At 45.4% G+C, this 24,827-nt stretch overlaps 1 protein-coding gene across 1 annotated transcript in view; it reads left to right on the top strand.

The window, feature by feature from the left end:
• Positions 1 to 5,533: 5,533 nt before the first annotated feature.
• Positions 5,534 to 24,827, top strand: part of MGAT3 (beta-1,4-mannosyl-glycoprotein 4-beta-N-acetylglucosaminyltransferase) — a 49,628-nt gene continuing 30,334 nt past the window's right edge. Inside the window, exon 1 of the mRNA XM_083573896.1 lies at positions 5,534 to 6,719. The gene's annotated coding sequence lies outside the window, so the exon portion shown is untranslated. The remainder of the gene's footprint in view (positions 6,720 to 24,827) is intronic.

The following is a 24,827-nucleotide window of genomic DNA, read 5'->3' as shown; positions in this document are numbered from 1 at the left end:
ATCTGAAGATATAAATTCTTGTCCCAATCTCTTGTTTATTAACAATTTTCTATGTGTTCTTGTCACGTGGGTCTCTTGTAAACAAATCAAGTCCAATTGGTCTTTCTTTAAAGCATGAAATATATTTTTCCTTTTTCGGGGGTTGTTTAGACCATTACAATTCCAAGTTAGAAGTTGCAAAGCCATGATGGGGTTATTTAGTTCCTCCCTCTTTCTTCACTATAGATTCTTTGTCTCCTTGTCACTTGAGCAATGGCCTGTAATAAGCACAGCAGGAACCCTGGACTGAAGAAGTGGGAATACGTGTCATGTCCACTGTAGGGAACTTTCTGAACAAGCTGTTCCTAAAAGGTAAAGGGACCCCTGACCATTAGGTCCAGTCGTGACCAACTCTGGGGTTGCGGCGCTCATCTTGCTTTATTGGCTGAGGGAGCCGGCGTACAGCTTCCGGGTCATGTGGCCAGCATGACTAAGCCGCTTCTGGCGAACCAGAGCAGCGCACGGAAACGCTGTTTACCTTCCCGCTGGAGCGGTACCTCTTTATCTACTTGCACTTTGACGTGCTTTTGAACTGCTAGGTTGGCAGGAGCTGGGACCGAGCAACAGGAGCTCACCCCGTCGCGGGGATTCGAACTGCCGACCTTCTGATTGGCAAGTCGTAGGCTCTGTGGTTTAACCCACAGCGCTACCCGCGTCCCTCTAAGCTGTTCCTAGTTCTTTGTATATGTTATTGTTGTTGTTTAGTCGTGTCCGACTCTTCGTGACCCCATGGACCAGACCACACCAGGCACTCCTGTCTTCCACTGCCTCCCGCAGTTTGGTCAAACTCATGTTCATAGCTTCGAGAACACTGTCCAACCATCTCGCCCTCTGTCGTCCCCTTCTCCTATATATATATTGTCAGGGAACTGACATCGGAGCGCAGAGCGGAGGTAGGGCTCTCCGATGATGCAGGAGAAGGGACCAGCAGGGAGAGGGAGAATACTTCCATTGGGGAAGGAAATAAGCGTGACACCAGGAAAGAAGGGGAGGAGGAAAGGTCTTCGGAGAGAGGGCTCCAAGACCCTTCCACAGGGTCCAGCGGGGAGAGCCCAGGACGTCCGCTGGCCACGCCCACTCTGCGCAGGAGACTTCCGCGCAGAGAGGCTAGGAGGAGACTTGGCGTCAAACAGCTTTTATGTTGGAAGAAGTTTAGGGAACGCCCACTGACAGATTCTGCCAGTGACTGAGACAGTCGCCTTGTAAGGGCTGTCAAATCAGGGAAAGGTTTAGCTACCCCAACAGCTGGGAGCAGTTTGGAATTTACCCACAAGCAACCCCAATTCCCATTACACACACATATATATATATATATATATATATATATATATTCTCTCTCTCTCTATATATATATATAAATTTTATTAGTTTTTTAATATACCATTTTCAACAGTAATTAAACATACTTTTACATCTTATTCATTTTTTTTTACTTCCATCAGTCCTGTCTGAATTTTTTCCAATCTAGTTTCTTAGTAGGCATTTCTTATTTTCCCTATTACATTTCAAACTCATAACCAATATCTCTATCTTTTTTCTACTTTGTAACACTTCATATAGTTCTCCTTACAAAACTTCTTGTAGTCCTACTAGCGTAATTTGTTGATTACAGTTGCTCTTCAATTAATTCATATACTTCTTCCAATCTTCTGTAAATCTCTGGTCCCGCAGGTTTCGAATCCTTCCTGTCATTTTGTCCAATTCTAAATAGTCCATTAATTTCGTCTGCCATTCTTCTTTCGTCGGAATTTCTTCTTGCTTCCATTTCTGGGCTAACAATACTCTTGCCGCTGTCGTTGCATATAAGAACAGTTTGACATTTGTCTATTAATGTCTTGGCCTATAATACCAAGTAAAAATGCTTCTGGTTTTTTTTTTAGAATGTATATTTCAACATCTTTTTCATCTCATTATATATCATTTCCCAGAAGTTCTTTACTTTATTACATTCCCACCACATGTGATAAAATGTTCCTTCTTTTTCTTTACATTTCCAACATTTATTATTTGTCTTACATATTTTAGCTAATTTCACTGGTGTAATATACCATCTATACATTATTTTCATCATATTCTCTTTCAAAGCATTACAGGCTGTAAATTTTATCCTTTTATTCCACAGCCTTTCCCATTCTTTAAGTTGTATACTATATCTCTTAAGTTGTATACTATATCTAGTCCCAGTGTATCATTAGGTTCCTAGTTCTTTATTATACCCAATAAAGAACTTATCAAACCAGGAAGTAGAAAAGATCGATTTATTATATGAGGGAGGGAGGGAGTGTGTGCTGCTTTAGAGGGTAAGATACAAATATGCGAGCAACACACACCTTAATCCTGCACACTTTAATCCCAAAAAGAACTACCCCAAAGGTCAGTGAATGAGTGCAGCTATGTGCCACAGACTCACAGTAAAAAGAAGAAAGGAATACCTGATCTTGGAGTTTCATGGAACACAAAGTCAAGAGATCTTTCCTTTTCCGAAATGTAAGCGTTTACCCTAAACTCCTCTTTCAGCCATGCAACAGAAATCTCTCAGTGAGACATAGGGCTGATGTGTGGCAAGAAGGGGTTCCACTGGAACAGTGAGTTGACAAACCATTGTAAAACCTTGGGTTTAAATATAATTGGTATCTAACTTTTCATGAGCCAAGGGAAGGGGCTTGCTCAGTGAGTGAATAATATGACACCAAATCCTTTCAACTGTGGTTTGTTCTCCCTGGTTTACTATTGTGTTTCTGCAATATAAGTATGAAGTGAGGATGACATGAGCTTAAGTATGAAGTGAGGATGACATGAGCTTAAAGATAAAATGTGGCTTAAGGCCACATTTTATCTTTACAGTTCTTGAATCATAAATTTGCCTTAAAAGTGATCTTTCTTGTCTTTCTGGTCTTCTTCCTGCCCACGGGAGGCTGATCACTCAATCTTCCTGGCTAATAAATCTTCCTGGCTAATAAAAGGATTAGAATGCTGATCTTTGCTTCAGCTATTAGGGGTCAGGACCTCAGCTGTTCTCGGAGTCATGTATGAGATAGGTGCTTGTAACCAGGGTCAGAGATAGTTCATGCGGGATATCTTTCATATTAAACTTATGCCCGCTGCACTGATGCCACGATCCAAAGAAATACAGTAGTACCTCAGGTTACGAACAGTCCTGCTTACGAACGCTTCAGGTTATGAACTCCACAAACCTGGAAGTAGGTGTCCCAGGTTGTGAACTCTGCCCCGGGATACAAACGCAATCCGCTTCCAGGGCCTATGTAGGCCTATGTTGGGAATGCGCGCCTGGGATTAAGAATGCTTCGGGTTAAGAACGGACTTCCAGAATGAAGTTCATAACCCAAGGTACCACTGTAAACCATGTAAAAAGTCCAGAATAGCACCCATTGTTACAGTAAGAGAGCTGCTGCTGTATTTATGGCCCCGCCTGCTCATTCTGCTAAGCGGGGGCCCCAGACTTCTGCCCCAAAGTTGTGTCTGATGGCACCACTGTTTAAACACCAATAATACAATATCTGTTCCCAACTAACAGAAGGAGACAGCCTTACTGTAGAGGGAATTCACACTCGAAACCACTACTTGGTGGGAGGGAATCAAGAGAGTAGTGTATTATTCCAACATTGGAGGAGTGTGCAATTTCCAAAGAAATAAGCAAAATGAATAAACAAAAGGGTTTACAAAATGTAAAGGAATTGCTAGGTGGGGTGAGAAGCCTTGCTAGAATTTCCCTTTTTTTTTAAAAAAAGTCTACATTAAAACATTCCTGGGTTTGAATGGTACCGTGGAGACCCCTTGAAAACAACCCTGCTCATAGTGTTTTCCCCATGAAACTGCTAATAGTTAAAGGTGCTAGTAATGGTTTCAGAAGCCCCACATTGCCTGGAGCCAGGATACCGAAAAGACTGCTGTACCCTTTATATCCCCAACTATCACTGTGCTCTGCTTTCTGCATATATCATCTGATCAGGAAGACACTTCTGTAGGAACTGGGCCTCGGTGTGGTGTACCTACCCTTTCAAACTCTCTCCAACTACATATGTAATGTAATATGTAGTGTCAGATTATGATATCAGACAGATGCCACCCCCGTTCTTTTTTTCCAGCACCTCCTGAACACCTCCCCACCCCCCGGACTTATAGGTGGAGATTTTTATCTCAGTCTGCATTGGATTTGACTTTTTAAAAATTGTTGATGTTTAAATTGTCAAATTCCTTCAATGTGTTTCCTAGGAAGCAATTTAACAATGAAATGAAAGGCCCTGTGCTCTGAAAGGCAACTTACAAATTCCTTTAATAAATGAACGAATTCATAGCTAAAAGTAATCAGTGACTCAATCAGTGGATGAACACAGCTTGAAAGGTCCTCATGTCTTCGTCCCTTGCCATGTCACAAGCCTTGCCCAAGAGGGACTTGTGCAACCGCACTGCCACATAGGATTCATAATCACATTTGCTGGATTGCTGCATTTTCCCAGTGACAAAATAACCCAGTCTGAATGCTGGGGGAATATTAACTTGGCACAACAAATGTTCCACTATTGTAGGGAGGGGAATAATTTGTATCACCGGCAAAACAAAATGAACAACGGCTGCTAACCTGTGCATGATTACTTGCGAGTAAGATGCACAGAACTCTGGGGCTTGGTTCTGAATAGAAATGATGAGGATTGTACTGACCTATACATTTATTGCCTAGAGGCAGGAACAGGGTAGCCTTTCCTTCTGCTTCGTAGAGAGCAGTTCTCTCTTTTTGAAGGGATATTGGAGGATAGTCCTGCGTTTGAAATGCTCCGCCTAGTCTAAGGCCAATCTATAGATCAAGATCCATCAGGAGGGAGAGCAGGGACCTTGAAGGGTGGTCCATTGACAGCAAACTGAGCCGCCACACTGGTCAGATGTACTGAATGACTGTATCAATGTCTAAATTTGCATCCATACATATAAGTTAGCCTGTGCAAATTTTAGGTAAATATGTGCCTTCCATTTCCTGTTCTTTGGTGATGGATAGGTAGCAAGGAGTGTTTGCTGGAAGGCTCTTAAAATGCGCCCCCCCCCATCATGGGTCTGCCAGTCTTGAGCTGTGCCTCAAACTGCATCCCGACCCACCTATTTTTGCCACGGCCCTCTCTGGAACAGGGTGTCCGTTGTGCCCATTTTACAGACGGTGCCTTGAACGCACAGCAGATTCAAATCCAGGCCTTGCCGAGTCCACTCCCGGCTGTCCGCTGCACCGTCCTGGCAGCTTTCCCTGCCCTTTCAGGTGCCTTGGGAAAGGGCCTGCTCCCCACCGCCCGCCCCCTTCGCTCCCGAGCTTGGCGCATTCCTTCGCCCAGCACAAGTGGTCGTGCCCAGTTCAGACACTCACCGAGCCCACCCCGCCTTCTCCTCCCCGCCCTCCCGCCGCTCCCACCCCTTCCCAACTCGGCTTCCAAACACAAGGCGTTCCTTTGTATTGCCTTCCATTGCAGAGGCAGAACAGGAGCGCCAGTGCACAAAAAGACACACACACACACACAGCTCTTTAAGCCGCAAAAGCCGCCGCCAATTGCTAGGCGTAGATTTCCACACTCAAATATCCGTCCCGGTTTTTTTGTTTTTGCACTGTGAGGGGCGTCGGGTTGAGCTCGCTTTGAAGATGGTGGGGAGCCCACCCTCGACTCCTACCTAGATGCAAAAAAGAGAGAGCGCCTCTGGGGGTCACGATGATGCTCGGATGACTTAATCCCTCTCCTCCCGACGAGTCCTTTCTCTCCTCATTCCCTCCCCCGTCCGCTCCCTTCCCTACTTTGCGTCGGGGTAGGGGGCGGGATATTTTTAAACCGGAGGAGGGACGGGAAGGTGGGGAAGGAGCTGCGGCGATCTGGCTTGGCGGGGGCAGAAGGAGGTTTTTTTGGGGGGGCTGAGACCTTCGGGGGCAGAGCGGCGGGCGGAAGGGGCACGGACGGACCCCCGCTCTCACGCACGCAGGGCTTTTGAATGACTGCAGCAGCAGCAGCAGCAGCAGCAGCAGCATAGAGACCTGCCAGGCGAGGCGAGGCGAGAGGGAAGGAGAGCAGCCCTCCCAACCTGATCTCTCTCTCCCCGTTAGCATCGGGCTCCCTCCTTTGGCGGCTCCGAGGAGGAGGCGGAGGAGGCGGAGGAGGAGCCTCGGCCGCATTATTATTAGAACTATTAGTATTATTCTTGCGCGAGGAGGTGATTTCCTCCCCCCCCCCCACGCACACATTCCCTATTTCTGCCCGGATCCATCGCCTGCCCCGCCTGCCTCTCTCTCTCTCTCTCTGCGCCTTCATAATCACCACCATCTTCATCATCCTCCCCTCTCTTCATCCTGCGCTCCCTTCGCGTCTCTCTCTCTCTCTCTCTCTCTCTCTCTCTCTCTCTCTCTCTCTCTCTCTCTCTCTTCCCCCAAACCACGCTCCGCACCCCGGTGTGTGGGTCGCTCGCCTCCTCCCTCCCCTGCAGAGGCTGCTGCTGGAAGGGGGAAGGAGGAGGAGCAGGGAGGTGGAGGGCTTTCGCCCCGGCTGAGCCATGCCGGGGGGCGGCCACGGCTGCCGGAATCAGGGATGGGGCGAGAGGTTGCTGCGGAGTCCAGCATCTCCCCACCGGGGGCCCGCGAGGCAGAGGAGCCGCCGCCGCCGCTGCCGCCGCCGCTGCTGAAAAACAACGGGCGATGGGTAAGTGGGAGAAATCCCCCCCTCACTGCCCCCCACCCGCCGTCACGCTCTCCTCTCCGGCCCTCCTTCCCCGCTTCCCCCCTTCCCACTTGCACTCCGAACCCCCCACTCCCCATCTCACTGCCACCCTTCCCTTCCCCATTCCCCCCATCTTCCCTTTTGACGTGTGTTCCCATTCCACCCCACATCGCTCCTGACCCCAAGGGTCTCCCTTGCCACTTGTGCCTCCTCGCTTCGTCCCTCCCCCCCACCAGATCGTCAGATCTTTGTGTATGGTTAGGAAAGGGGGGGCTTCTTTGGAGGCACAATTATTTTAAGACTGTAGGGGTGCGGGAAGAGGTCACAATCAGTCCATTCTTTGAGTCAGGGAGCTAATGGTGTTCTGGGGACCAGACACTCTGCACCATCCATCCAGGAGGAAACTCCAAGTGTTTTTGATCTTTCACTTGGGGGTTGCAGATGTGTGTGTGTGTGTTGGGAGGGTAACTTGTGATTGTAGTATGGGGAAAAGACGGAACTGGGGGGGGGTTGGGTTTCCTTCTCCTCTTTAGCACTGTAGGGAAACGACCCACCTGTATCTGCAGGGATGGCTAAGACATGACCAGAGAGAAGATGCTGCCCCTTCTGAAAGACCATAACCTCAGCATCTCTCTCTCTGTCTGTCTCTGGAGGTGGGGGATGATGGGGATCTCCTGCATTGCAAAGCCAAGGCTAGATTACAAGCCCACTCTGCCTTTCCCACCCTACAAAGGGGGGGGGGGGAGAGAGAGAGAGAGAGAGAGAGAGAGAGAGAGAGAGAGAGAGAGAGAGATACACCTCAAAGCAAGGCTGGGAAACTACAAGCGCAGGCACTGCAGCAACAGCCCATCTGCTGCCCAGCTCTCAATGCCAGGAGGGCACTGATGGTGTATTTGTGCCAAGCCTGCACCGTGCTATAGGCAGTAAATAAGGGGGGAGGGAGAGATGAGATAAAGAGAGGTGCTATTTTGAACACTTATTCTATAGAATAAGCACAGGTTTTCCTTTTTGATCCACTCCCTCAAGCGTATTGCTCATTGTGTTGTTGATTTTAAATGATCCCTAGACAGGGTTTGATACAGAAGCTGGGCTTCTTTCCCTTGGCTTATACATAGGGCCACTGGCAATGTCTGAAGATGCACAGCTAGACAGACAGAGCTCTCCCTCTCTGTATATTGTGGTGAAGGAAGGACCATCCGGTGCTGCTCCATCCCAGGGAGATGTGATTGTCTGCAGGAGCACAACAAAGGTGTTGTGGGGAGGGGAGGGGAGCCTGTGCTGCAGATGTAAACCTACTTAGGCTGTATTATGGAAAGAAGGGGTGGGGAGAGCAAGCAGGAGGGATGGAAGAGAAAGAAGACTTGGACCCCCCCCAAGCTTTCCTTTCTCCAGGGATTTGTGGGTTCTACCTGCTGGGTTCTCCTCTTGGGCCACGTTAAAGCTGTCCTCTTGGCACATTTTCAGGACCACTAAGTAGATCAGGCAAGAGCAAATATTCCCCCAAAGTAGAATTTTCACAATTAGGAAAGCTGTCCCCATCAGCAGCAAGGATAGCATAGCAGAGCTTTTTGCCTGCTGAAAGTTCTTCACACAAACCAACTCAGTAATATTTAGAACAACCCTGTTAGGTAGGGCAGTATTTTTATCCCCATATTTGTAGGTGGAAGGCCAGTGGTGGCTTGCCAAAGACAACCTGGTGAGTTTGAGTTAGATCTGAACCAGGGACATACTTGGCAATCATTTATAGGCTGCTTTGGCACATATGTACATCACATGAGTCAATGCACCATGGCTGGGAGTGGAATATATGAACTTGACTACACTGAAAAAGTATAGCATCCGAGTTGGGGCATTTTGTGATATAAATAACCATTTGTGGTGATAGATTGCAGCTGACTCTTTCACATATGCCAGTCATCACTTGATGTTGCAGTCATCATGGGATGAACTTGCATGTTGAGCTAGACCTTAGGCTGAGAGTGTTACTCAGTTAACCAACAAATTTCCTGGAGGTTCAGATGCGTTTATGCCCCTCCGCAGTCACTGCTGAGAGTGGAAGGGGCTGAGTCATCTGTAAATCCCAAAATATACATACATTTCAGCAGAAACTGAATCATCCACAAGGCTCACTACCTCACTATACATAGGAGCACAGGAAGATACATCCTACCAAGTCACACTGGCAATTGACCAAAAGGTTGGTGGTTCATGGCCACCCAGGGATGGTGGTGGGCAGGATTCCTACATTGCAGAGGTTGGGCTAGATGACCCTCAGGATCCCTTCTAACTCTACAATTCTCTGGTTCTGCATGCAAAGTATGTGATCTACCATTGACCTATGGCTCTTCCCTGACCTACAGCCCCTCAACTCCCTATACAGCAGAGCTCAGATCACAAGGAATCACAATTATCAAGAAAAGCAGCCCATTCCCCCATTCCTTGGAACTGCTGTGCTTCTCCCTCCACACCAGCATTTTTTTTAATGGCACAAGCTTTAATGGACTACCACCCATGCCATCAGATTCATTATGTGCTAGTCCCACACACCTGCTAGAGTGGTGGGATTGTAAACAGAAGAAAAAGTAAACGCAGGGAAACAGAGAGGCAGTGATAATTATGTGATGAGCAGAGTGGCCACACATTCCCAAACAAATCCTTGTCTCACCTGGAAATTCTTCATTTAATTTTTCCTATTGATTATCTCTTTTCCATCTACGTTATCTAATCCACCAAACTCTAGTCACTATAATCTATAGTACCTTTCCCTCCCCCCTGCGCTGGATGGCAGGGCACGCCATAGGGTATGTGATCCATGTGTGCTTCAAATCTGGGGCCAAATTTGACATCAAGTAGGAACTGGGTGAAATTTTTTCAGAAACTTGAAAATAGTACAATAGAGCTATCGCTGCCTGTTGGTACGTGTGCTCTCTTTTTTTCTATCCCATTAGCCTTTGGTCCAGCAGAATTTGCATTGCTTGGAAAATCTGCTTTGCCTATAGTGGGATGGATGGTTTTTTTTTAAATATGCATGTTACTGTGGTTCTTCTGTACTTTATTCAGATTTCTGAAAGACTGTAGTCAGTACTCAGCCTGGATAGAAGAGGGGAACATAGGATGCTGCCTTATATGAAGCCAGACCATTGAGCCACCCATCTCAGTGTTGTCTTCACAGACTGGCAGTGGCTTTTCAGGGTTTCATTGCAGGATTCTCTCCCAGCCTGACCTGGAGATGCTGGGGATTGAACATGTGACCTTCTGCATGCAAAACAGATGCTCTACCACTGAGCTACGGCCCCTTTCCCTGAAGCCCCGCCTCCAAAGATAAGTTCCATTCCAAATAGAGAAGTAAAAGTGGGGATAATCTGTGCAGCATTTGGTGAGGCAATAGAGACAGGGGCATTAAAAAACAAACCAACCCTAGGTCTAGGAAGATGGCATTTCGTCTGTGTCTTTTGGAGGGGAGAAATGCCCAATCTTCCCTTCCCTGATGCCCTTTGAGAATCCTTGAGTCTTTGCAGTGAAGTCTTGTTGTAAACAGTAGACTTGGACCGAAGCCTACAATTACCACAGGCTGTGGCAAAGCTCCCAGCCTAGTAGCTGGACCGACTGACGCAAGGTAGCTTTGCAGTAGAGACAGGAAGTTTGCTGCAGGTGTGACATCCTTTCCTGCTGGGGCGCTGTGCCAGAAATCTATATCCCTTGGTTTGGATTCTGCAAATATGCAGACGACCCAAAACTGGATGCAGAGTGCACCCAGCCGAATGCAGAGAGGGAACCTGACCAATATTCCCTGCGGGTGCCAGCTCACATTAAGAAGGCCCTTTCCCAGATTGCTGTCCAAGCAGCTGCTTCTAATACCATCATGTTTCTTTGCGTCTGTGGTGCCTGCTTGAAATGCCACCATATCCCTCAAGCACTTTGAGCTGCTTCAGGGACATGCTATGGCCTCTTCCTTATAGAAAATATCAGACAGACAGACAGAGATGCAGCTGAAGAAATAGGTTTTTGTTGTATTGCATCCTAGGCTTTATTTTGATATAAACACACACTATACTCATGAAAGACAACCAGGAGACTGGAAACTGAACACACTTTGTCAGAAATCAGAGTCTCTTAGGTATAATCATTTTCTGTCCAGAGTTCATGTGTTTATCAAAGTGCTGGTTTAGGGTTGTTTTTCCATTTGTCCTTATTTGCTCCTTGTGCCTGTATTTTTGTGGGCATGCTTGCATAGTAAGCTGAAAGTGGTGCATGCACATTACTATGGGATGTACACAAAGCATACAGAGTGGCTAGAAGACATTTTAGGGTTGCCAACTCTTTCCAGCACGGTTTCTATACCTATTTCAGCTTTGGGAGAAGCAAAATTTAGCTGGTGAATGGTTTCCCATCTCCAGTGCATCTCCATGCTGTGCCTGCTGAATTTCTGTTTGCTGTTAAAGGCACAGGAGCCGTGACGAAAAGAAATTTGGTAGCCATGAGAGAAACTCAGCAACAAATAATTTTAAAAGCTGGTGAAAGAAATTCTTTTTTTGGATCTTTTAAAAGAAAGGTTGGATAGATAGCCAATATAATCTCACTTTCTCTGTTCCTTCTGAACCAGAAGAGGCAGCTGAGGTGTTAGAAAGGTGCTTGGGGGCTGTGATGGGCTGAATGTGGGCCAATAAGTTGAGGCTGAATCCTGAAAAGGCAGAGGTGTGTTTTGTCCCAAGTTCTCACACCCAGAATGTGGGAAGACAGTCTGTTATGGATGGATTTGCATTGCTCTGGAAGGGCTGGTCTGTTGGTTGGGGGTGCTTCTGGATTCAACATGGGCACTGGAGGCTCAGGATACCTCAGGGGGGATAACAGTGCCTTTTTGCAGCTATAGCCGGTTCACCAGCTAGAGCCTCTTTTGGACAACAGTGATTTGTGCCCCGTGCTCTAGTTACTTCCAGGCTGGATTATTGCAGGGCACACCTATGTGGGACTGCCACTGAATACAAAATGGATTCAGCAAATGCCAGAGACACACCTCATTGCCCTGGACTTTGACACCTGAGATGTGTGTTTCCATCTTATTTTTGCAATTGTGAGCTGTTTTGAACTGTTCTTAAAATTGTATGTTAATTGTTATAACCTGTCCCGGGACCCTAGAGAGTGAATTAAAATAAAATAAAGTAATAATAATAATAATAATAATGATGATGATGATGATGATGATGATGTGTGAATCTATATCCAGAAAGTTTGCAGCATGTTCTTGTAGGTGGGGGACTTTTGTAAAAAGCAGAACCTCCCTTTGTTTGATCCTTGGTCCATCACCCCCACTTGACTCTCCCCTAGCCCATCATGTAGCACGATCTCCCCCAGTCTGGTGCTCTCCAGCTGTTTTGGACTACCACTGACTGGGAACTAATGGGAGTAGTATAAAACAGCTGAAAGGTACCAGGTTGTGGCAGACTGAGGAAGGCCTCTAAGGCCTCTTCCTCCTTTCTTATCTTGTACCTTCTGGGCAGCCACTGCAACCGTTCTGTGGAGGACTTACACACTACCAGGCCCTCAGAAATGCTCCATGCTTCTATTCGCCCTTGACCTAAAAATGGCTAAATATGCATATACCCAAGATCTACGGTTTTACTTATTTCACAGCATCTATACTGCTTAATTAAATAATAACAATCTCTTGAGCGGTTTACATAAAATAGTAGGAACGTCTGATATACTTGAACAGTTAAGGAGTGTGTATATAACCTGATTGCAGCTTATGCCATCTCTCTCTCTCTCTCTCTCTCTCTCTCTCTCTCTCTCTCTCTCTCTCTCTCACACACACACACACACACACACACAGCTGTGTGTTAATCTTTTGGCTGGGGGATAAAACTCTGCACGGGGACAGAGGTCTTATCAAGCTGCCGCTGGATTTCCTGTCACAAGCTTTCTTAAGAACAACATCTTGAAGATTAAAAAAAAGAAAGAAAGCCAGAATGGGCAGATTGGATGAAGGAATGGAGTCGGGGGGGGGGGGGCAGGATAAGTGCCAGTGGGGACTACCCACCCAGGAAATTCTCCTGTAAAAGCCCCATTGAAACAGACAGGGGCAATGGGCAGAGCTTCCCCAGAGGGCTGTGACTAACGGTTGCCAAGGCTGGCAAGGCTCGAGGTGGGGCCGCGCTCTCTGAAACGGGCTCTTTGTACATTGTTGGAATCTGTGACCCAGTCAGAATGGGACACGGTTTGAGGAGGAGGTGGCAGTGCTGAGGAAGCCTGGCACAGCCTGCAGCCATGCCAGGGTGGGTGGCTGGCCATTGCCTGGCATATCAAGCCCGGCTCATATCTCTGGGTCAGGTCATGTGCACCAAGGCTTACACTCACTGCGCATCGCCTGCGGTTGCACACTGGTGGGTGTGGGCAGTGCTTTCTCCTCTTCCACCCTGCTGGGGGTGAGCACAAAGCAGGGGGAGAAGTATTTTCCGCTCGGTGTGCCACCAGGTTGGCAGGTGTGTGCTGTGAGTAATCAAGCCATTCTGCTTTCCCCTTAAGGTTGTCATGAGAAGAATGGCTGCGGGACATTGTGTTCCCTGTTTGTTTGCTTTTTATTTATGGACATTTTCCAGCATACAATACAATAAATAACAAACTAATCTAAATAAAAATTTAAAACAAAAGCAAAAAAGAGGGAGAGGGAGAGGGGAAGAAAATACAAAGTCCCCTATCGGAGGTAGATCTTAACTCTTATCACAGATAAAAGCTGGCAAATGCTCCCAGCTCTCACCTGGGAGCTTCCCTTTCTTCTCCCAGCCCCCACCCTGGGAGATCTTCCCTTCCCTGCTTCTCAAACAGGGTCTTTCCCCTTCCATCCATCACCTTCCTCTGCATTCCCTCATTAACTCAGAGCATCAAGAAACAGAACGAAACATAAGGAAGAATAAAGTGGATAGAAGAAGAAAGAAAAAGAGAAAACTCAGGAAATTTAAACCAGGCGCAGCCTAGAAGGACACAGTCCTGACCCCAGTCCAGGTAACCATGCTGATGCCAGCATGGTGATCGCTTCAGTCTAAGGTCCTGATCAAGCAGATTAATTGTGTATTGGCTTGAATCCAAGATAAAATTAACTAGTGGAGTTGCACTAATGGAGACAAGCCCTCAGGTGCTCATACGGGCCGTAGGTCAGTGGTAGATTGTCGGCTCTGCATGCCAAAGGTCCCAGGTTCAATGCCCTGCAGTTCCAAGTAGGGCTGTGAAAGAGCCCAGACTGAAACCCTGGAGAGCTGCTGCCAGTCAGTGTAGGTGGACCAATGGTCTAGCCCAATATAAGGCAGCTCCCTGTATTCACCCAGGACATAGAGCTGTAGGTTCTGAGGTGTCTCTAGACTGGCCTTTCTCAACTTTCCCAGCTGTAGTTGGACTACATCTCCCATCATTCCTAGCCAGCATGGCCAGCGCTCAGGGATGATGTGAGTTGTAGTTCAACAACATCTGGGGACCCAAAGTTGAGAAAGGCTGCTCTAGACCATTCATTCCCAAACTGGGAGAATTGCAGGTGTGCTGTGAAAATTAAGGGAATTAGGTTACAATCCTATGCTCACTTTCTTGGGAGTCAGACAGAGGGGCTAACTCCTGAGTAAACATGCAGAGCCTTGTACTGTTCAGAAAAAGCTCCTGTGAGTCCGAAGTACCTATCCAAGAAGGAGGCTGCCTGTTGCCTCTCTGATGAGTCACTGCAGAATTACCTACTCCTTGGAGGAGAAAGCTTCTTGGGCCTTGCCACCTTCCTGTCAGAAGGGACACCCAGAATAATGACTCACCCAGTAACACAGGGAGTGTGCGTCCTCTGTGCACAAATAATTCTTGCCCTAAAGGAAAACATTTTCAGGTGTCACCTCTTAATGTTGTAAGAGGAGTTGATCTCTTAACTGTCATCCAGTGTGCATGCATGCATGCGCTTGTGTGTGCCTCTGTATAAATTAACAGAATTGTAGAGTCAGAAGGGACCCTGAGCATCATCTAATCCAATCCCCTGCAGCAGTGGAGCGTATTTTTATGGTGCTTGGGGCACATGTGTGTGCCAGGGGGGCATGGCGCAGAGCACGGAGGATGAATGGAGCCTGCTGCACACCAGCCCTTGCCACCCACGTAGTGACACCAGCCCCAAACCACTTTGCAAGGTTGGAATGATGCCAGCCTCGCAAAGTGGCACAGGCCCTGCTTTGCAAGGTTAGGATCTGGGGAGGATGGAGTGAAAAGGATGCCATGCAGCCTTCCATCCCAGCCCCTCAAGGGCAAGGCTGGGATCAAAGGGTGCTTGGCATTCTTCTCACGCCACCCTCCTCGAGCCACGTTGTGATGCTGAGATCTGATCAGATCCCAGCCTCGCAAAGTGGCGTAGGGCTGACTCGGCTGGGTAGGTGGTGCAAGTTGTGCCCCCCCCAAACGTACCCAGGGTGAGCACCCTGACAGTCCCCCACCCCATGCTACGCCCCTGCCCTGCAGTGCAGGAGTGTGTACATAAATCAGCCTACTGTAGAAAGGTATGCTATGCATTTGTTGCTCCACCCACATTTGCCTGAGCCCCACCCACCACTGGCCTGTGGCCCCTGGAAGATTGCCCGGAATGGGATGTGGCCCTCAGGCTGAAAGATGTTCCTCACCCCTGATCTACACTGACTGCCAGCTGCTCTCTAGACTTTTGGGCAGGAGTCTGTCCCAGCCCTACTTGGAGGTGCCAGGGATTTAACCTGGGACTTTCTGCAAGCAAGACAAGTGCTTTAACCTCTGAGCATCAGCCCTTCCCCAATGTGCCACCTTCATTCTCCACGTCTACGGAAGTATTGCTTCTGGTATCTACTCTGTTCCTCATGTCCAAAGAAACACTTCCCAGTGTGTGAAACGTACAGCCTCCATAAGCAGCTTCATTTGCCAGCTTAATATTATCTGCTGCAGCAATGCTGATTGTTGTTCTAAGGACAACGTGTGTATAGTTCATTTTAGAGTATTTCTCTAGGAAAATGCATCAGAATAAGCAACCCCGTTAATTAATAGCTAAGGTGGCTAACAAAAACAAAAGAGCATTTAAAAAGGAAGTCATCAGTTTAAAATGGCATTTAAAGCATAACATAAACCTCCTAGACCTGACTTCTGCTGCATACAAACTTTACCTTTAAAGCACATCCCCGGCCCCACCAAAGTATCCTGGAAACTGTAGTTTGCTAAGGGTGCTGGGAATTGTAGCTCTGTGAGGGGTAACTCACCATTCCCAGAATTCATTGGGGGGGTTCTTTAAACGTATGGTGTGGGCGGTCTCCATCTCCTAAGCAGCAGATGAGATGTCATGCCTGGATTATCTCATGTCTACTTGAGACTGCAGGTTGGAGCTCACACGATTGAATGGTTCTCCATCCAAAGAAGTCCTAAAACTAAATGTCTGATAGAAGGATGCTAGCCTAAGCCTTCTTCCAGCAATATTATTTTTCTGTAAGCACAAAATCCTTTTTCTTCATCATGTCATCAGCACCCTATCATGTGAACTCCCAGTTGTATGCCAAAGTCATAAGCAGGTTTATGAAAAGTAAAAAGTCCTTCTAATGATGCCTCTCCCTGGCTGCTGTGGCCTTTCTGAACATATAAAGCTCAAAACCTGATGCCAGCGACCTTTGGACTCCTGATTCATTAGGGCTCACTTGAAAGTTATGGCTGCTGTAGGTTTCATAATGACAGCAAATGTTTAACATACACAGAAAGGAGCCTGCACTATAGATACACTGTCTAAAATGTCTTTAAAGTCAACAATCTTTTTATGTTGGCTTCAGCCTTGCTGGTAAGGATACTAAACAAATAACTGAAAACGAACAATATGAGGAAAGCAGCGCATCTCAAAGGGAGAGGAACTTGGAGAATAATAAGCAATTAGCCCAAAAACAGACGTCATCATGGCAGAGATTGCTTTAAAATAAACTTCTATTGTTATAACTATTGTTATAACTTGGAAGCTATTGTTATAAATTGGAAGGCAGAAATCCATGCCAACCTGCCACAACTCACCCAGATATCTACCAGGAGATCCAAGGATAACTTCAGCCTGCTCCTGATTGACAAGAGTTCTCTGCTTGCTGTCTCACCCTGACTCCCTCTAGACCAGCCCTACCATTAGGCAAAAAGTGGGCAGTGGCCTGTCCTGGGGCCCCTAAACTAGCCTGCTGACCAGATATGCTATCCTGGACAGTGTTTAGGTTAGTTGTAGCTTCCAGCAGGCCCAACAGATCATGGGGTGGCAAAATCCCACACAGTGGTGACCCTGTGGGCGCCCTGCTGTCTCTTGCTGCTGCTGGGGTTGTGTGGGGGCCGTGGCTTTTGCCAATGTCTCACGAGATCTTGTGGAACTCGTGAGAGATCTCAGGAGATCTTGTTGGAAGCCACGACTCCAGAAAGTTTCCAGTTTGGTTGGCTTCTGTATGTTGCTTGGGTAGGGTGTGCCATCTTTTCCTTTGCCTCAGGCAGCAAATTGTCCCACACAGTTGGCGGTAGAGCAGGTGATACTGTAGAATTTCCCAATAGCAGCCTGAAGGCTACATAATTTTCTTGTCTTGTCTCTCTCCTTCCCTATTAGCCTTTAGACACGAGTGAGAACTACCTTCAGATATCTTTTAGGGGTGAATGATGAGTGACATACTGATTATTGAATCTCTCATGGGTAATCAGTTGCTGGGTTTTCTGCTATTTTCTGTTAGCTGATCATCTCGTTGGTTGTAATTTCATCTTTATTATTATTTTGTTATCTTTATTACGTTTACTATTAAGTTGTTGTTGTTGTTGTTGTAAAAGTTTTGCTATAATCTGCCTTGTGGACTTGGTAAAATGGGGAATAGATATCTTAAATAAATATAAGACTTGGAAAACAAGTAACTATACAACCTTTAGAAGACATCTGAAGGCAGCCCTTTAGGGGAAGCTTTTTAATGCTTAATGTTTTATTATGTTTTACATATGTTGGAAGCTGCCCAGAGTGTCTGGGGAAACTCAGGCAGATAGGTGGGGTATGAATAATAAAATTATGATTATTATTATGGAATAAGGTAAAGGTAAAGGACCCCTGACCATTAGGTCCAGTCGTGACCGACTCTGGGGTTGCGGCGCTCATCTTGCTTTATTGGCCGAGGGAGCCGGCGTACAGCTTCTGGGTCATGTGGCCAGCATGACTAAGCCACTTCTAGTGAACCAGAGCAGCGCACGGAAACGCCGTTTACCTTCCCGCCAGAGCGGTACCTATTTATCTACTTGCACTTTGACGTGCTTTCAAACTGCTAGGTTGGCAGGAGCAGGGACCAAGCAATGGGAACTCACCCCCTTGGGGATTCGAACCACCGACCTTCTGATCGGCAAGCCCTAGGCTCTGTGGTTTAACCCACAGCACCACCCATGTCCCTATTTTCACTGAAGTAATGTTGGAGGGTATGCAAATGTATTTTAGGAGCTGAGTGAACAAATAAATGACTGCAAGCCTGATAATGTCTACTCAGAGGTAAGTCCCATTGAATTCAGTGGGCCTTACTCTCAGGTAAGCAAGTTTAGGACTGTCACCTATGGTAGTTTTGAAGCATGGTAATTATCACGCTGAGGCAAGGAAAGTGGGTGCAGAAGAACTTGGGCATTCTTGGCAATGCTCTTAAGTATACACTCCACTTCTTTAGGGAATGCAAACCAATTAGCAAGCACTGGGGGAGGAAGTGTAATTAGCTAAGGAATCTCACGTTTGTGGCCAATTTGCATTAATCAGCCCCAGGTGGGAAGGAAGTAGCACTACCACCATTTCACAGAATGGGAAACAGAGGCTCTGCAGAATGTAATTTACTCTTCTGAAGAATACCAGAAGGGACCAACATCCAGTCTACTAACAGTGTAATGCTATATGTGTCAGTTTAGAAGTATGTCCCATTGATTCCTGAGACATACAGTACTCCCAACTGGGTGCGGAAAGGAGTGTAGCCAGGAGTTTCTGGGTAATGGCTCAATCAAAGAAGTAGAAAAGCAGCTTCTCAGTAGGTAAGAAGTGGGTTTGTTCCACTTTAACCTCTCTGCTGTTTTTATTTCTTTTCGTTTCTGCTCTTATCCATTCCTGTATCTTCCCAGAGTTTTGTTTCCTGATCAATGCAGCCTTACTTACATTAAGTAATTAATTATACCCTAACAGTGAAACCTATGGGCCATGTTATTGAGGGAAATTAATCTGCAGTGAGGATCCTCTTCCTGTATTTTTAAACATGTTTATATACCATATATTTATTCAATCAAAAACGTAAGAAAAGAAATAAGCTCCAATTGAGGGGGGGCGGATACAACTGAATAAAAATAACAAAAAAGAGTACAAATTTGGGTGGTTGTGTTTCTTGGGAATAATAATTAGTAGTGTTGGAGGATAGTAAATGTTCCTTTTTAAATATTTGTTTTGCTTGCAAGTATCAGTCTTATGTTAATCACAGTTGAGGCTGATGGGTGCATTTTTGACTATTGTAAAATCTTTCCGGGTATAGGACTGAAGTTGCTGTATACCCTTTGCTTCATAGTAGTTCCTATTGACTTCAGTGCATAACCAGCTGCCTTTTACTGCCCCATCTAGTTCAGTACCGTCCACGCCAGTTGAAAATTGCAGAGGGTCTTGGCAGAACACTTAATGGTTTGTGTGCCTGTTGTAGCATTTGTAATGTACTACGCTAAATGCTGTGTGGTTTTAACTGTATTTTTATTTCTCATGTTGTGCTGAAGGGTGGGGAAATTCCTTATTTCTTGGCGTCAACAGATTGCCACCATTAAAAACAAATATATTAAAACTGAACCTCTTGATCCTAGCCTCCCATTAACTTTTTTAGATAGAAGATGACAGCAGCTTATTAATGAGTTTACCCAACAACAGATAAGCAGCAGCTGGGTGTAACTACCATGTACAGTACAGACCTATTAGAAAAGGGTTTTTTGCTATCCTCCTACTCCTATGACTTCAGGTTTGTTCTTCTCACCTTTGTTCCCATTTATTGGATATCTTTCTCACTGCTTCCTTTCAAATGCCTCTTCCCCATATCACTTCTGATCCATTCTGTTCACCTTCCCGGAGGACCTCCAGGTTCTAAGAATGACTAGCACCCACCGCACCCACCGTTCTTCACAGACATGTCTCAGACCACCTGAATGAAGCTCACAGACTCCAATCCCTGGCCTACATTGACTGGCAACACATGGAGGCATGGGCTGCAAGATCTGAAAGCACTTGCAATGCAATCCTGTGCACTGACTTAAGAGCAGCCCCATTGAACTTACTGGCACAATTCCCAATAAAACTGCAAAGGGATAGGGAGCTCAGGGGGCGGGGGAAGCAATGCAGAATGTCAAGCCCTCTTTAGTACTTGCATTTGTAGAAATGCAACTTTTGAAACAAGAACTCTCACTCTCTCCCCTATTAGCATATATGGAAGCAAACGCCATTTATTTATGGCATTTATGCTGCCCTACAACCAGAACTAATGGGTAGCTTACAATACAAATAATAAATTAAAGCACAAAAACGCAAATGCAGCATAAAATTAAGCATCAGAGATTAAATCAATGGATTAAAACCAATAAGAACTGAAATTCACCAACAGTTCATCTTAGAAACACTTAAAAAAAACATTTTTAAAAGATGGGGAGTATTTTCTTGATGCCAAAATCTTCGCCTGGTGCCAGAACAAATACAGAACTTCCCAGCGGAGGATATTCCATCACTAGAGGTGCCACCTTCTCTCACTTCTTTCTGCCACACCTTGCTGGGTAGGCAGTGCCCTCTAAAGATGACATTTTGGCTTCAGTGGAATTTCAAGTAATGTACTTAGACTCACAGCCAAGAAAGTGCTTTTGCAATTTGTTTTTATTCAGAGTTAGGTGTGCTTAAGCCTCATTAAATTGACGGTGTTAGGCGCACCTATCTCTCCACACACGCCCAGACTTCTAGAAATAGGTTTTGCTGAAATGAGTGGGATGGACTTATGGTACCCATGAATATGTTTGGGACTGGAGAAGGTTCACCTGGGATACACCTGTTGTTAATTTTTTAAAACAAACAAAACCACAGTGTTAGAGACACTCCTTTAAGCGGCTACCCTGCATAAAATCTCTTGCTAGTCTGCAATCTTCCTTGTGTAATTGCTATGTTGGTTTTAGTTACAGTAAGATAGTTATCGTAGCACTAAGAATAATTAGAATGGAACTGAAAACAAGGCTATGAAAACAACTGTCTTGCAAACACTGATGCCTTGAGAAGCCTGTTTCTCCTTGTGCAATAGTGGAGGGTATTGAGTTTCTCTCCATTTGGGCACTGAGGCATAGATCTGCTTCAAATCTATATACTGTACTTAATACCACTTTAACTTCATGGTTTTCCCCATGAGTAGGGAACCCTACTCTTCGATGCTGGTAATTTTTAGAGATTCCTTGCCCATCTGACAGAACAATGATGCTGTTGCTTCCTAGGAAGAGGTTGTTGCTAAAACTGACTGACATCTGTGATTGTGGATTGAGGTGTTCAGGACTGGTGAGTGTAGGATTATTGGGATCAAGAAAGGGTGAAACTTTGGGCTTGGACTGAGCTGAGTGCAACTTCAGGTGCTCTGATGTGCCAGACACTTGTAAACCACATGGGAATTAATGATCTTTGCTAATCCTAATGGCAGACTAGTACATGAGCAGAATCGGGACAGTTAGCATACGGTTCATAATAATACAATAGACACTGCACAAAACCCCTGTCTTAATCGGTGACCTCCCTTTTCTGGCTTAGCACTATAGTACTGAAAAGAGGTGCCAGTTCTCTGAAGCCTGAAACAAAAGGGGAAGAACCTCTTAGGGAGAGGCAGAGGCTGGCAAGAGAGAGAGATAGAGCCTGTTGCACTTTATTTAGAATAGAGCAAAAATTCTCTACAAACCAAGCAAAAAACGAGATTACCCTTGTTCCGGCCCTTTAACATGAGAAGTAACCAAACAATTTAACCCCATGTTGCAAACAATAGTAATATCCAAGGCAACACGATGATCAAATACAATGATACGATATCAATATACGCTCTTTATATAATATGAAATACTGTATATGAAAACACATAAACAGAAAACTTATGAATCTCTGAAAGTCACAAAATATGCACTCTAATGGATTCTCTTGAAAACATAAAACCAGATAACCATAAGTCTTATAAGTCTCTGAAAGTCTTTGAAGACTATGCAAGTCTCTGAAAGAAACAATGTATCAGATTCTTATCTGGTAAAAACAGGCTGTAAACCTTTGTTTATGACGTCCAATGCTGCCGAAGTAGTTCGCAAACAGACGTTGTGAACAGTGATTCTAGATATGCCCACTGTTTCGTGGAATTCTTCTTCAGCACAGCAGAAGGATACACAAATGCTTCATAAACCCATCTATACGGTGAAGTATAACAACAATTGCTATGGAGCAGTGGTCATAAAGTTATGCTCAGTGACTACATAACTGAAGATGCCATAAACAGCCTGTTTTCACCAGGTAAGAATCTGATACATTGCTTCTTTCAGAGACTTGCATAGTCTTTAACATGAGAAGGCAGATTAAGAAAAACCTGGAAGATCCAGTTCACATTTAAAGGTGAGTCTATATTATTTGCACTTTCCAAAATGATACATGAAATGAAACACAGAGCCATCCTTCAAAATTTGCAATTCTCTAAATTTTGTAGTGCAGCTCTCCAGTCAATGACATGTACAATAGTGCATATACTGAGGTGAAGTCTGCATTAAAATACAGACAATGGTGAAAATATATATGGGGAAATGGCTTTCCAAAAATGAGTCCATTTGGAGAAATTCTCAATGCTAATTAGTTTTCATGAAGGTTGGTTTTTTTTTTAATGCAAACAGATGTGGAAATATGAAGAACTGAAATTAAGAATAAAAAATAAGAAACCGAGAGAAACCGAAATTGACGCATCCCTGCTAGTGAGAGGAGGAAACAGACCAAAGCACATTCTGGCTGGGGTTACGTTGGACATACGAGAACTACTTAAAGGGGTAGCCCTTTGGGGAAAGGCAGGATGCTCTGTGTTGACTATTTGCCCAGCACAAAAGAGCAATGTAGGCACCACCATAAAGGAGGCTAATTACGAAGGTCAGGCCGGTTCAGGGATAGAGTCAATCTTTTATGCCCCAGAGGAAGTAGAGTGAAGCAATGTACAGTTATTAATTAACAATGTTGTTACATATTCCTCTTCCTTTCTTCTTCATTCAAAATATCTGGATCGGCAGAGATTGGGAACAGTTTTTGGGTGGGGGAGATGCTGTCAGTTATTGGTAGAAATGTGAGGAGGTTTATTCTCTTCTGCAATGTGTGAACTGGGCCTTGTGCAACCTAGGTGGGTGATGTCTTATCTTGAAATCCTGGCATAGTTACTTTTGTCTTCTTTCAATGAGACTGAGAGCCAGCTTGCTTTTTTCTGCTCCAGAGGGTAGGACCTGAACCAATGGCATCAGGAATAACAGGAATAACTTGCTGATGGTAAGAGCTGTTTGACAGTGGAATGGAATCCTTGGGGAGGTTGTAGACTCTCCTTCCTTAGGGGTTCTTAAGCAGAGATTGGGTGGCCATCTGTCATGTATGATCCAGTTGAAATTCCTGCATTGTAGGGAATGTGACTAAATGACCCTTAGGATCCCTTGCTACTCTACAATTCTGTGATCCTGTGTGTGTTGTTTCCATCATCCTAAACTGAAGCCCTAGGAGAGAGTCTGAAGAGAAATGTTTGCTACAATCCAGTGTTCCAATGACATGTGAATCTGGTGGGCAAATGTGTCGATTTTAGTTTCTCACTTTTCCAATCTTTAGTTCACTTTTTGCACATTTCCACATCAGTTTGCAAATTATTTTTAAAGACCTAATGGAACTTCACCAGCAAATTTCTCCTAATATGTTTGTATATACCGTAATTTTGCAGAACATACACATTTTTGCAAAGCAATTTCCCCCAATATAATGCAATTTTATGTTATGTTTGCTAATATATGCATTTTTGTGCACACTTTACTGAATCATGCGCGTTGTTGTACACATTACTGCTTAGCAAAATTTGGGAAAGTGCAAATTTGGAAGGATGGCTGTTTCGGGTCCTGAATTGCTTCAGGAAGTGCAGATAAAGCAGCTTCACCTTTAAAGGTGAATTGAAGCAAATCTCTCTGCCATTCCTACTTTGAGCATGATTTTATTTTAGTATCTCAGGCTTGTGGCTAGCCATGTCTCTTTGCAGCTGCAACAGCTCCTTGATTGTAACGGGGGGGGGCAGGATCTTTTTTAAACCCTTTGCCATATGGCCATTCCCCACTGCTTACTAGCCCTGTTGTCATTTTAAAAAAGTCTTTTTGTTTCATGAGTGCATGATCCAAATGAATCCTGCTTTCCCACCAGTTCCTGCCATTGTTCTGTGGCCACACCTGCATTTGGAACGGCCAGGAGAGCTATAGGATGGCTTTTGCATTATTAAACAAGCTTGTGCATCATTTATAGGCTATTTGTGCAGTGGAACAGCATCTTCTGGTTTCCTGTAAATACTGGAGATAGTGCTATTGGGTCCTGGTGATTTATATCTCAGCAGCTGAAATCAGAGTGGCTTTACTGCCTCTTTGCATTTGCTCCCTCCCCCCCCCCCACTTCTTTGCCTGGTAGATGTTCTTCAAAGTATTCCCTTGCTGGCTGGGGCAGATGGGTGTTGTGGTCCACAACTTCACCAGACCGGTGGAGACTGGGCTGGTGGCTTGCAGACAAACTAGGTGTACTGGCTGTGCAGTAGTTCAGACTGGCTGGTTTAGGACTTGGTTTTGGCACAGTGGGACCACACATTTCCTGTCAACAGCTGAAGGGCATTTGCACATCTAAAATTAAGTAGTGAACCCACTCTCGGGAGATGCAGTTGGCTTGAGGCTTGGTGCATACATTTCACCACAAGTTTTCTGAAGCACAGATGTTTTTAAGCCACTAAAAGACTAGTTTGCTGGCCATGGAAATGTGGTGTTTTTCACTTCCTGTAATGTATGAAATGGCCTCTGGGTACACTGCAGCAAAATATCAGC

This window comes from Podarcis filfolensis (assembly GCF_964270895.1).
Source record: "Podarcis filfolensis genome assembly, chromosome: 10".
In the NCBI taxonomy this organism is placed as follows: Eukaryota; Metazoa; Chordata; class Lepidosauria; order Squamata; family Lacertidae; genus Podarcis; species Podarcis filfolensis.
This window is presented reverse-complemented; position numbering and strand designations above follow the sequence as displayed.